The sequence below is a fragment of the Tinamus guttatus genome, unplaced genomic scaffold, assembly GCF_059628265.1.
Source record: "Tinamus guttatus ecotype Peru unplaced genomic scaffold, ASM5962826v1 Tinamus_guttatus_pri_ptg000441l, whole genome shotgun sequence".
In the NCBI taxonomy this organism is placed as follows: domain Eukaryota; kingdom Metazoa; phylum Chordata; class Aves; order Tinamiformes; family Tinamidae; genus Tinamus; species Tinamus guttatus.
Window position 1 is genome coordinate 173,367 of NW_028288975.1, and position 10,727 is coordinate 184,093.

Consider the following 10,727-nt stretch of genomic DNA (forward strand, 5'->3'; position numbering starts at 1 on the left):
TAGACAAAGGAATTTGTTTGCTAAATTCTGTTGTTATTGTAATTCATAACTGAACTGCAGATCATTACTTTTGGTGTGCCTAAAATATATTTTGGAAGAGGTTTTTTTTTTTTTTTTTTTTTTGCATTATGGACAAAAAAGTGATTTTCTTGCCAGGAGACACCTGGGACATGGATTCAACAGTTAAATTACTACAGAGACCTACTTGTGTATAGAATCTTAATGCTAAGAGGTGGGGGGGTGAGAAAGGGTCAAAAATACAAGAAATAAAGGAAGACAAAAACAGCAGAGTGCCTTTGGCCTGCAGTGGCTCAAAACGGAGAGGGTCGTGTTGAAGCAGGGACGCAGCGGCCGGTCCGGAGGCGAGCATTCCGCGAGGCTGTGACACGTGGGGATGGCCCAAGAATTACTCACTTTGTGAGCACTGAAGCACCTGCGAGTAGGGTGCACCGTTACGTCAACGAGTACAGTGAGGAATCTGTGGTTTTGTTTTGCTTTTTTTTGATAACAGCCCGTGAAATTCTCAGGCATAACAAGAAGAGCTTTTAGCAAAGCACTCCATAAAACCAGAGCAGATGGAGAGAGTGATAAAGAGGTTGTAAGAGACAGTAAGTGTTCTTCCTCCTGTAAATTATTGGCAAATGCTTGCAAAGCCAAGAATACTGCTTTCATATGGGTAGTTTTATTTGAAAATGCACATGTCCGGGAATAAAATGAGCAATGAATGATTCTCAAGTAATGGGGATGCCATTTAAAACAACTTCATTGCTAAAATACCCTACACAGCCAGAATACTTCTGAGAGCAAGAGCTCCCCACTGAACGATGAATCCGAGAGATATGGCAGCCTTGGGAATGTCAAAAGGAAAACAGCCTGGAAGAGCAGGGTAGCAGTTGGCCCATTAGTCAGGAGTCATTACCTTTCTCCTAGGTAACTCTCAGGTTTGGTTTAAAAAGAATTCTAACGCATGTGTATCATATCTAAAACTTGTTTTTATGTAAGAAGGACATTTTTCTTCCCATTTCCTTTACCCTTTTATAGCCTCAGCTATTTATAGCCTCGACCATTTCATGGCCTTTGGGGTAAATTTGGGCAAATACAATAAAATACAATATATTGTGTAGTTTTATAGCATATGTAATATGCCATATAATATCAAATTCAGGGCCCTTAAAAGAAAATATAATCCTGCAATTGCTAGGAATTTCTTGCATAGAACCTGTGTTTTCTATAAAAAGGAAGAAAAACTCTTTTTTTTTTAATATACAGCAGAATCCACTGTCTATATGGTCTAGTGATATCTGGGGGTTTCCTGTGACCTAAAAGAGCAGGGCTTGGACTGGATGATCCCCAGAGGTCCCTGCCAGCCCCAGCGTTCTGTGTTCTGTGATTCTGTATTGTTCAATTTATGTACAGAAGCTTTTTAACAAACAAGCAAGCTGGTCCCTTGTGCCGTGTGTCAGGATGACCTCAATAATTGCAGCGAATCGTTCTCTGTGAAGCAGGTTCTGAGCAGCAGCGCTCCAATGGCACTGGGAGAGGAGGGAGGAGGCGGGCAGGCGTCAAGCAGGTTTCCATTTTATCACCTCTTTAGTGAGTGCCAATAGGAAAATTCTAGTTTTTCCTGAACACAAGCAATGAAATAAGGGGCCACGAACGCGCAGCGGATGGTGTCGTTGCCTTACGTCAGCTGCTCGGGCGCATCGTTGTTCTGCTCCAGACCAATGGACCGTTACTGCTATACGTTGGGGATGATTTTGCTTTAGTTTGCTTACAGTAATTGTGTTCCTTTATGACCTTCCGTAGTAAAATCAGACACATTTTTAAATATGGAGAAAAAAGCAATTCTGTCTATCTTTGGGTGCAGTTATCTGAAGAAGATACTTTAAATACCAGAAGACGGGAAAGAATGCCTGCTTTTCACTTGTTTACAGAAAAGGAGCTGAAGCACTATTCGCCGGCCACAACTGACATAACAGGACATGGCTGGAAGAACGCACTTTGAAAAATGAATTTAAAGACCTTTAGCATACATGAAAGCTCTTATTTCCCATTTATTTGTTGAGTGGGAAGGTGTATTTTTGTTGCATATCTTTAAAGATATCTTCTATGTGATGTATTTAAATTTAACTACAGTAGTATTTCTAAGACTGATTTAAATATGTTGTACTTCTGTCAAATATTTGATGAAAACGGTAGTGTATTTTTTGAGATCATTGATTGGCTTAAGAGCTAGCTTGTTTGTGTAACGAGTACCTGTGTATTGCATCAGTCAGAATAAAAGCTCGTTCCGCAGAATCCCTGGTGTCCGGTCCCTGCTTGCTCCCTCCTGGGACACGGCCACCGCAATTCCGACTGGAATAGGCTCGCGAGCGCCCTGCCGCTTGTGGCCGAGCTGCGTGTTGGATCCCTTTGGAGCGCGAGCGTGGCGGCGCCGCTCCCTTCCTGAGGACACACGGGATAACGGCGCCGTTCGTGCAAGGGCCGCGTTCCCTGGGATCTGCGCTACCTTCCCAGGCAGCCGCCGGAAACAGCCAATCCCCTTCCCTCCTCCGAGGAATCCAGCCCTCCTCAGCGCCAAGGGACGTTCTCCCGTGAGGCGGAAAGAGCAACGTTTTTCTTCTCAAGAGATAAAAGCAATTTGGTTTTATTGCTGAAACTAACTGACGGCAGCTTTTCCTGTATTTTAATTCCTCCTTAGTTTAACCCCATGGTTTGTTGTGGAGTGTTGCAACTGATACTTCTTGTGCCACGTCTGTATGATCTGGGATGTGAAGTAGTTCAGGACACAGGTGCTTAGCACTGTTGGATGTGAACGCAGGGCGCAGACAGACACCCTCAATGCTCTTGTCCTGGCGCAGTGTTTGGGCACAGCTATAGAGCTCACGTGTTATTTTGCTCTACCGGCTGCCAGGCCAAGGCAGAGGGGCTGACGGAGCGGAGCTGGCCGGGACGGAGCCGTGAGCTCAGCCCGTCCCCAGCCCTTGGCACGGAGCTGCGTGCAGGGCCAGGCCGCGGCCGGGGCGCGTTGGGGACGGCCGAGACGGGCTGGGGAGCAGGGCGGCCGCCCAGCCGCGAGCAGGGCGCGCTCAGCCGCTCGGGGCGCAGGGCCGAGGCCGAGGGACGCGGCCCGAGCCGGGTCCGCACCGGTGAGCACAGGGCGCAGGACACGGCGCTGCGCAGGGACCGTGCACACCGCGACGGGCACGCGCCCCTTCTGCGGCACTTAGCAGAACACGGAGACACTGAGAGGTTCTGCAACAAAATGAAAACCAGAAATGACTTTCAGATACTGAAATACTCTTATATCTGCAGGTCCAGTCTGAAATTTTCCCTTTAGTCTATTTGCTTCTTTAACATTGATATCAGCCATCATTTCATTTACCAATATCATTTCATGAGAAAGACAATTACAACATATTGGAAGAATTTTGAGGTGAGATATGAATGACTTTCTTCTGGCAAATACGTATTTTCTATGTTCGTACTACTACACTCCTAAGATTGTTATTTTGTTTTGGTTAGCATTTATGGTATTGCACTTGTAAGGATTCCATGACACGTAGAACCAGACAAATCTGCAACATCAGCGTCATTTTTTTTCTGAAAGAGAACAGATAAAGCAGCAATATGTTTAAGCTGTCACCAAGTGAGAGAGAAGGATTGAAGGAAACTCACAGCTAGATCACAAAACTTACCAAGCATTCAGGATAAGCCCTTACACCGCGGAGCTGCCATCCAGCTGCACAACACACACGTCCCACCGACACCTCCGCCTGCCCCGGCGGCAGCCCCGGCTGCGGCAGGACGGTCGGCATGCGCAAAACCGCCCAATTCCGAGCACTGCTGCATCCAAAGCCTGCCAAGCACACAGCACACTTGTCTACCTGTCTCTACTGCAGGATCCAATATGTTACGTGACCATTTATTGGAATTATTAAGCCTAGCATTATGAAGTTGGTTCTTTTATTCCACATTTTCTCATTCCTTGTGGGCTGCATTCAGTTTTTGAGGACATCAATGATTGTCAGTGTCAGTGAAGGAAGCTCTGTTGAACAAATTTTAAAACAAGAAGCAAAAGGCAAGTCATTCCCCAATGGCTCACTCCTACAGGATACACAGATCCTAACACAAAAGCCAACTGTCTTGCTGGAGAGCAGATGGCAGTTCTGCTCACTACCTGTTGCCCACTCTGTTCCACTCATATAAGGAATTGTTGTTGTGACAATAGGGAGGAATACCTCACAAAGTATTTGCTGAGCATTTCTAAGTACAGAGTTCACTACAAACCAAGTGGGATTCCAAAATGCTTCTTGGTCTTTTACCCACAAAGGCATTTCTCCAGAATGTTAGTTAACTAACTCACTATAGTGGTGTTTGTGCCATAGGTACTTCAAAAAAAAAAGGCAGAATTCAATCACAAAATCATCATAAAGTAAGTATGGATTATGGCAATTTTGTCATTTCTGTATTTTCCCTTAAAATGTCATGCTATTGGAATTGTAGCATTTGCCTTAGTAAAAGAATCGGTTAGTTTGATTCTGAGTTATGAGTGAATTAGATGTTTCAACTGGATATATTCACATCTGCAGTAGTGCTACTCACAGGTGAACATAGTGGAAGCAAGAAACAGGTCCACTCTGATGTAGTTTCCTCCATTTTCAGGAATTCCTTCTGCACCTAAAATAAGAAAGGCAACGTTAGCTATCTGCTCAAATGTCTTCCCACAAATAAGCCATATTTTGTAATTTTTGCACAGATCTTTTCTAGGCTTCTAAAGTAAACTTCTACTGAAGAGCAGCAACAAAACAACTTCACTAATATACTTGAAAAGTCATTAGGAAGGGCGAGTCCAGCTACCCGCTGCAAGGCATTGCACTGTGTTCCTCTGGTGAGTCAGGGAAACGTCAACATTTATTTCCCTTGTGCTAAATTAAATGATTTTCAGAAGAGAAATAGCAAGTAATTTTATGTGATTGTCCCTTATTTGAAAGGTCCTCTCTGTTCCCTGCTTGTCTGCACATTTATATTAATTGCCACGTGGCAGTGCCACATTTCAGTGTGACTTGGAAGCCCAGAGAAATGGGTGCTAATATGCAGCTAGGACACAGCGGGCAAAGCTCACGCTCACCCATCGCGCCGGTTTGTGTCAAGTTGCAGCTTCCCCTGCCCGTGGCTCCTCCAGACGCCTCTCCCCCGGGCTGGGAGCTGCTTTACGGGCGGGTGATGCCCCGGCCGAGCCGCTGGCCGCGCTGGAGCTGCTCCACGGGTGCTGCCCGGGACATGGCGCAGGGCAGCGCGGGCTCAACCCGCCTTGGAGCTCCTCCATTCACCCACCTTGGAGCTCCTCCATTCACCCACCTTGGAGCTCCTCCATTCACCCACCTTGGAGCTCCTCCATTCACCCACCTTGGAGCGCTTCCATTCACCCACCTTGGAGCGCTTCCATTCACCCACCTTGGAGCTCCTCCATTCGGCTCATGTGGAGACTCCTGCAAGCCACAAGAGCACCCGCAACAGTCGGTGTGCGTAACACACCCCACGGTCAGGCCCATGAACAGCAGCGCCGGTTACAGCCCTAGGAAGGGAAAGAAGATGTCAGAGGAGAGAGGCAATTCCTGCCGTAACACTGTCGCGAGCCCACCCAGCCAAACCCCCCAGACTGTTTCCTGCTCTTTAGTCCCTTCTTGTGCTCTTTATAAACACTCTTTTTAACATGACTAGCGCTGTGCACTTGGCCTTGAGGAAACACTTTTAAGAGGATAGACTCTAAAGGAGTTTATTCGCTCAGCACGTCCCTTTTGCGCACGGGCCATGCACGGGGCCACATCCACGGACACCTGCGAGCGCGCGGGGGAAGAAACCCCCGGCAGACCCTGTCCTTAGGGCTCTCTGATTACTGACCGAGATGAAGGCCTCCGAGAGTCCTGTCCCAAAGTGCACACACGTATGTGTTGTGCCGGTGTACCTGCACAACACGGACACGTCCCATCATTTAAACATTTCCTTCACGAGCTCCCTGCGTGCAGGAATTAACATCAGCAACCACAGGGCTGAATAAATGACATTTCACTACGTCCAGCAAGGTTTTTGTGATAGCCAAGCAGGACATCTACAAAATCAGAGCTGAAGGAGAGCTGCACTGCGAGGACTGGCTTCCCTTGTACCATTGTGAGGGGGTAGGGAGGAAATATCTGCAACGACAGACACAACAGAAAAGAAGAACCATCCCCCAGCTGCCTGCTGACATGAAATAATTTTAGAGGACATTCAAACCAGGAATAATTAAACCTTGTCTTAACTGTGGAGCAGGGGACTGCAATCCACAAGCTGCTTTTGCCCAGCAATTCTGAACCCAGTGGATCTTTTCCAAGAAATGTTGGCAAGGATTACAGCACCAGAAAGGTTATTTCCAAGGTAAGTCCTGCAGATCCCAGCCGTGTTTACGAGGATACAGTTCAGGACATAGCTCTCTGGGATTAATGCTGTAGATACTGTTATAATGAGGTTGCAGGTTTCACGTCTGCTCCTTGTAATGCACACTTTGTGTACTGTTAATCTGTTGTTATTTCATCCGAGAAAAACAGGGTTATAAATTAACAGGCTGCTCCTTTTCTCCCCTGCCATGCTTTTCTCCCGGGAAGCGTGGGAACTGCCCAGAGCAGTGACCACTTTCTTAATGTGGGTTTTACTGAGGAGTCAGAGCTCGGAGCAGCCCCGGCAGCCGCGGTTGTTTATTGACCGGGAAGAGCCCCCGCGGCTGCCGCGCACCGGGGAAGCGGAGCCGCAGGGAGGCCCGTGCGGCTCCCCCAGGAGCTCCCTGACTTCCTTGCTGCTCGGAGGGCTGCAAAGTCTCCCCTTGCAGCCAAACACTCATTTCTTAGTGTTCCAATTCTCTTCCATAGGTGCAAGGAGGAATTTTCCATTTCAGTTAGAATTTTAACTTACTGTGGGCCATTAGGCAGAGATGCACTCAGGTGCCAGAAAGGGAGGGTTATCAGAGGTTACTAAGTCCGATAAGTGTTTGGCACAGGGCAGGATCATGGGTGTTCAGTGGTAACCAGTGGATTTTACTCTTTTCACTGATTTCTGCTTACTATAACTATTGAAGGCAAATCTGTATGGGTGCATTGTCAAAAAATCCAGAAAAGCATCTAGCACTGAAATGGGTCTCAGAATAAAGCAGCAAAAGTATAATAAAACAAAGAAGAGCACCGTCCCCAGCAGTGCCCCAAAGGCCTGCAAGGTGCTCGCTGCAGCACGCGCGGCGGGCAGCGTCGGGAGGCTCCGCGTGCGTCTCGCTGCGCAGAGCCCAGCAAGTCACTTCTGGTTGACCCCAGGCCACGGTGTTCCTCTCTGACCTCATCAGGCCTTGGTTTCCTCCTGGAGGTTTCACATACTTGGTGGCTGAAGTCAAAAGGAGCATTAACTGCAAGGTCATTTCGGGCCTTGCAGCTGCTGTTTAAGCCCAGGGCTGCCCCAGCGGGCCCTGAGGTCCCTGCTTGTGGAGGATGCACTGAAATGTAGCCCTTGGTTCACTGCGTAATACAAAAGGGCCGCATTGCACGTAAAATTTTAACTATCTTAAATCCATTTCGTTAAAGACAGTGTATTTCTTTTTGAGCCGCTTTGTTTTTATAATAAATAGTAGCAAAAGATAAAAAGTCCAGTTATTATGACTTTTGTAAACATACCAGTTTAACAAACCTGCTCCACCCTTTGATATACAGACTGTTTGCCACAGTTACTAGACGTATCCATTGGAAAAAATAAATTGAGCATTTATAAAGGCTTTTAGGCTTGCAGATGAAAAGAAATACACACCCGTTTCAGTGTGGCTTTATATTGCAAGGAATGAATTCCCAGCATTTTGCAGTTTATATGGCAGACTGGAGAGATGGATTTTTGCCTGCTGTATTTGCAGTTCACTGGTTCTAGAGGCGAACAGGCTTTAAAGAGCTGAGACAAGGAGCCCTTGTCCAGATTTGGGCTTTTTTGTTTTGCTGTCCTAATCATTTAGAAAAGGGTTCCAGCCTTTTCGCCTCACCTCTTTCTTCTACCATGACTGTTATGCAATCAATTAAGGCCTCCAATTCTGCTAGGAAAAAAAAAAACAACTTGCTGACCAACGTCCTCTGGCCCAGTCTTCATTAGTAAATATTTTACAATGCCCCAAATACAAGAGAAGTTTCAGAACTGCAGTTCTAACCAGAGCTAGGACAGAACCGTGTGTGCCAAGGGCAGTGCTATTGCAAAGGCTGTTTGGGGAAGCTGGAAGTTATCTGAGGAGGCAGATTCAATTTAGAAAATAATAAGTCAAACATTTAATAACCCCAAAGTGAAGCATTTCATGTCATGTCAGGTTGAACCACGTATTCTGGCTTGATGCAAAACAATCTAGGCTCATCCTTGAATTCCTCAGCCCTGAGGAGTTCACAACCTGAGGTGAATTCCCGGGAAAGGGGGTGCTGCGCTGCCTGCCCGCTCCCCATGGACTCTGTGCCCTCCACAGCCTCCTTCGCCTGTCACAGCTTGTGGGCAGGAGCTGACTCACCCCAGGACACCCTAGGGTGGCGATGGTTCATCTTCGGTAATTGCCTCCCCCCCAAATTCCTACCCCAGCATATTATAAAATTAACACGTTGTAGGACTCTCTGCTTCCCTGAAGAGCTTTTGCTTCAAAATGAGCAAATAAATAGAGCTGGCTGAGAACTTTCCAGCGGAAAATACTGATTCATGGGAATTGGAGTCCTCTGGGAACGCTCTGGTTTTGCTCACACTGGCAGACAACAGGCAGGTCAAAACTTTCCTGCTCCCCGGCCAGCATCTCCTGTGGGGCAGCTCCTGGGCCCGCAGGAGCACCCAGGTGGGCCCCGGGGAGCGGAAAGGCGCCGGGTGGAGGCAGCCTGAGGGCCTCGGGTGGATTGGGGCACCCGAATGAAATGCTGGTCTCCCTGTTAGAGGGCAGGGAACGTCTGATTTTGATCATGCTTCAGAAACGCCGCTGCTGCTGCGCGCTCTCCCATGCGTTCCCACACGTTCCTCAGCACTCGCGGCTTCAGCAGAGCCCTAAACTGCTCTTGGTGAAACGCCTGAGAGGCGGAGGTGCCTCCAGGAGCACCACGCGCTGGTACCCTGCCCAGGGTCCCCTGGGCTCCAAAGGGAGCGTTGGGTTAACAGGAGCTCAGATCCGCGACACAGAGCCGCAGCGGCAATCCTGGCTGATGAAGGCAAGCCTTGATCAAGCCAGAAACCCCTCTCCATGCCAGGGCGTGCTGGGGACCTTGAGAAGCAAGGCAGGTGGGTCACCCTGGTTCTCTTGGTCCCCCGTGCCCGGGCTCGGGGCCCCGCGGTGCCAGAGCTGCTGTCCTGCGACAGGCCGGGCGCCATCCGCACGCCATCCCGGCCGAGCACGTCCTGCCCTACAGGAAGAGCTAGACATTTTAATTTACATTTAAGCAATCTTACACCTTTAAATTTAAAGAATGCCATTTAAATCTTTATTTTTTTTTGAACATTAACATCCGCTATGATGCATAAAGGGTGCACAGAGGCGAGGAAACACCAGCTGTTTGTAGGGTCTCCTCGTGATCAGAATAAAATGCAGCAATGGCTGGAGAATAAACCAGACAGTTTCAAATTGCAAATTATGCACTATGTACCTAAAACACTGAATACAGCATTAGAAAAAAAACCTGCAAGGCGTGTGAGAGATTCTGCCCACAGTTATAAAATCATGACCCGATTCTTCCATGAGGCAACAGCCACACAATAGACAGACCCTACTGAGGTGCTAAACGGGTCATCAAAGTAACAACCTAATTGCTAGTTTTCAAAAGCTGATAATTTTTCTTTTAAATCTGTGTTCTTATTATGCATCTAAGAAATAATGAGAAAGTTAGCAATTTATAGGAACTGTGTATGTTGAAACACTTGAAGTAGATTTTACACCAGACTAATTAGGTTTCTCCCCCTGCTATCCCTTTCATGCTGCTACTATTGATCTTTTTTTTTTAAATGTCCTTGAAATGTTAGGCTAAAGGCACTGCAAATCACTGATCTGTAGAAATGGAATATTTCATTCTTCAAATATTTCTACAGTAATTGAACTCTGAGTCAGGAGAAAAGGACAAGAATATCTGGCTACTTCAAAAGTGACAGCAACAAATTTCATCTGGAGTGTTTTAATGGCAATGCTTTATCCAAACGATAATAATAATTAAATGAGCTCTGCTTCGCTGAAGGATGTCCTCTAGACTGCCTCGCCACTGGTTTCAGGAGCAATCAGTGCTGTTAGCAATGTCAACTCAACAGGATGATAAGAGCAGCGATAAAACAGCCTGGTGGGTTCAAGCCTCCAGGTAAACTCGCGTCATGAAGGGCACAGTCTTATTCCATTTCTGCCCTCTGCCAAGGCCACGGTGTCCTTGGCAGGGTGGAAGGACCGCAGCAGCAGCAGCAGCAGCACCGGCCGAGTGAAAGATCTCCTTGGGAGACCTACAGAGCCCTCTTTGCAGAGCTCCTGCTGCAGCCCTCAAGGCGCACGATAGCCCGGGGTCCCTCCAATGGAAGGGCCCTTCACTCTGCACGAGCGCTGCTCTATCCGCGCTGCCCCTTGCAGCGCAGGAGCACGGGAGCAGCGTCCAGGCGACAACACACCGTGGCCTTTCCCACATCCAGAATGGATTAGAGGAACCATTTGGGGAGGCATCGTTAAGTCTTAAGGA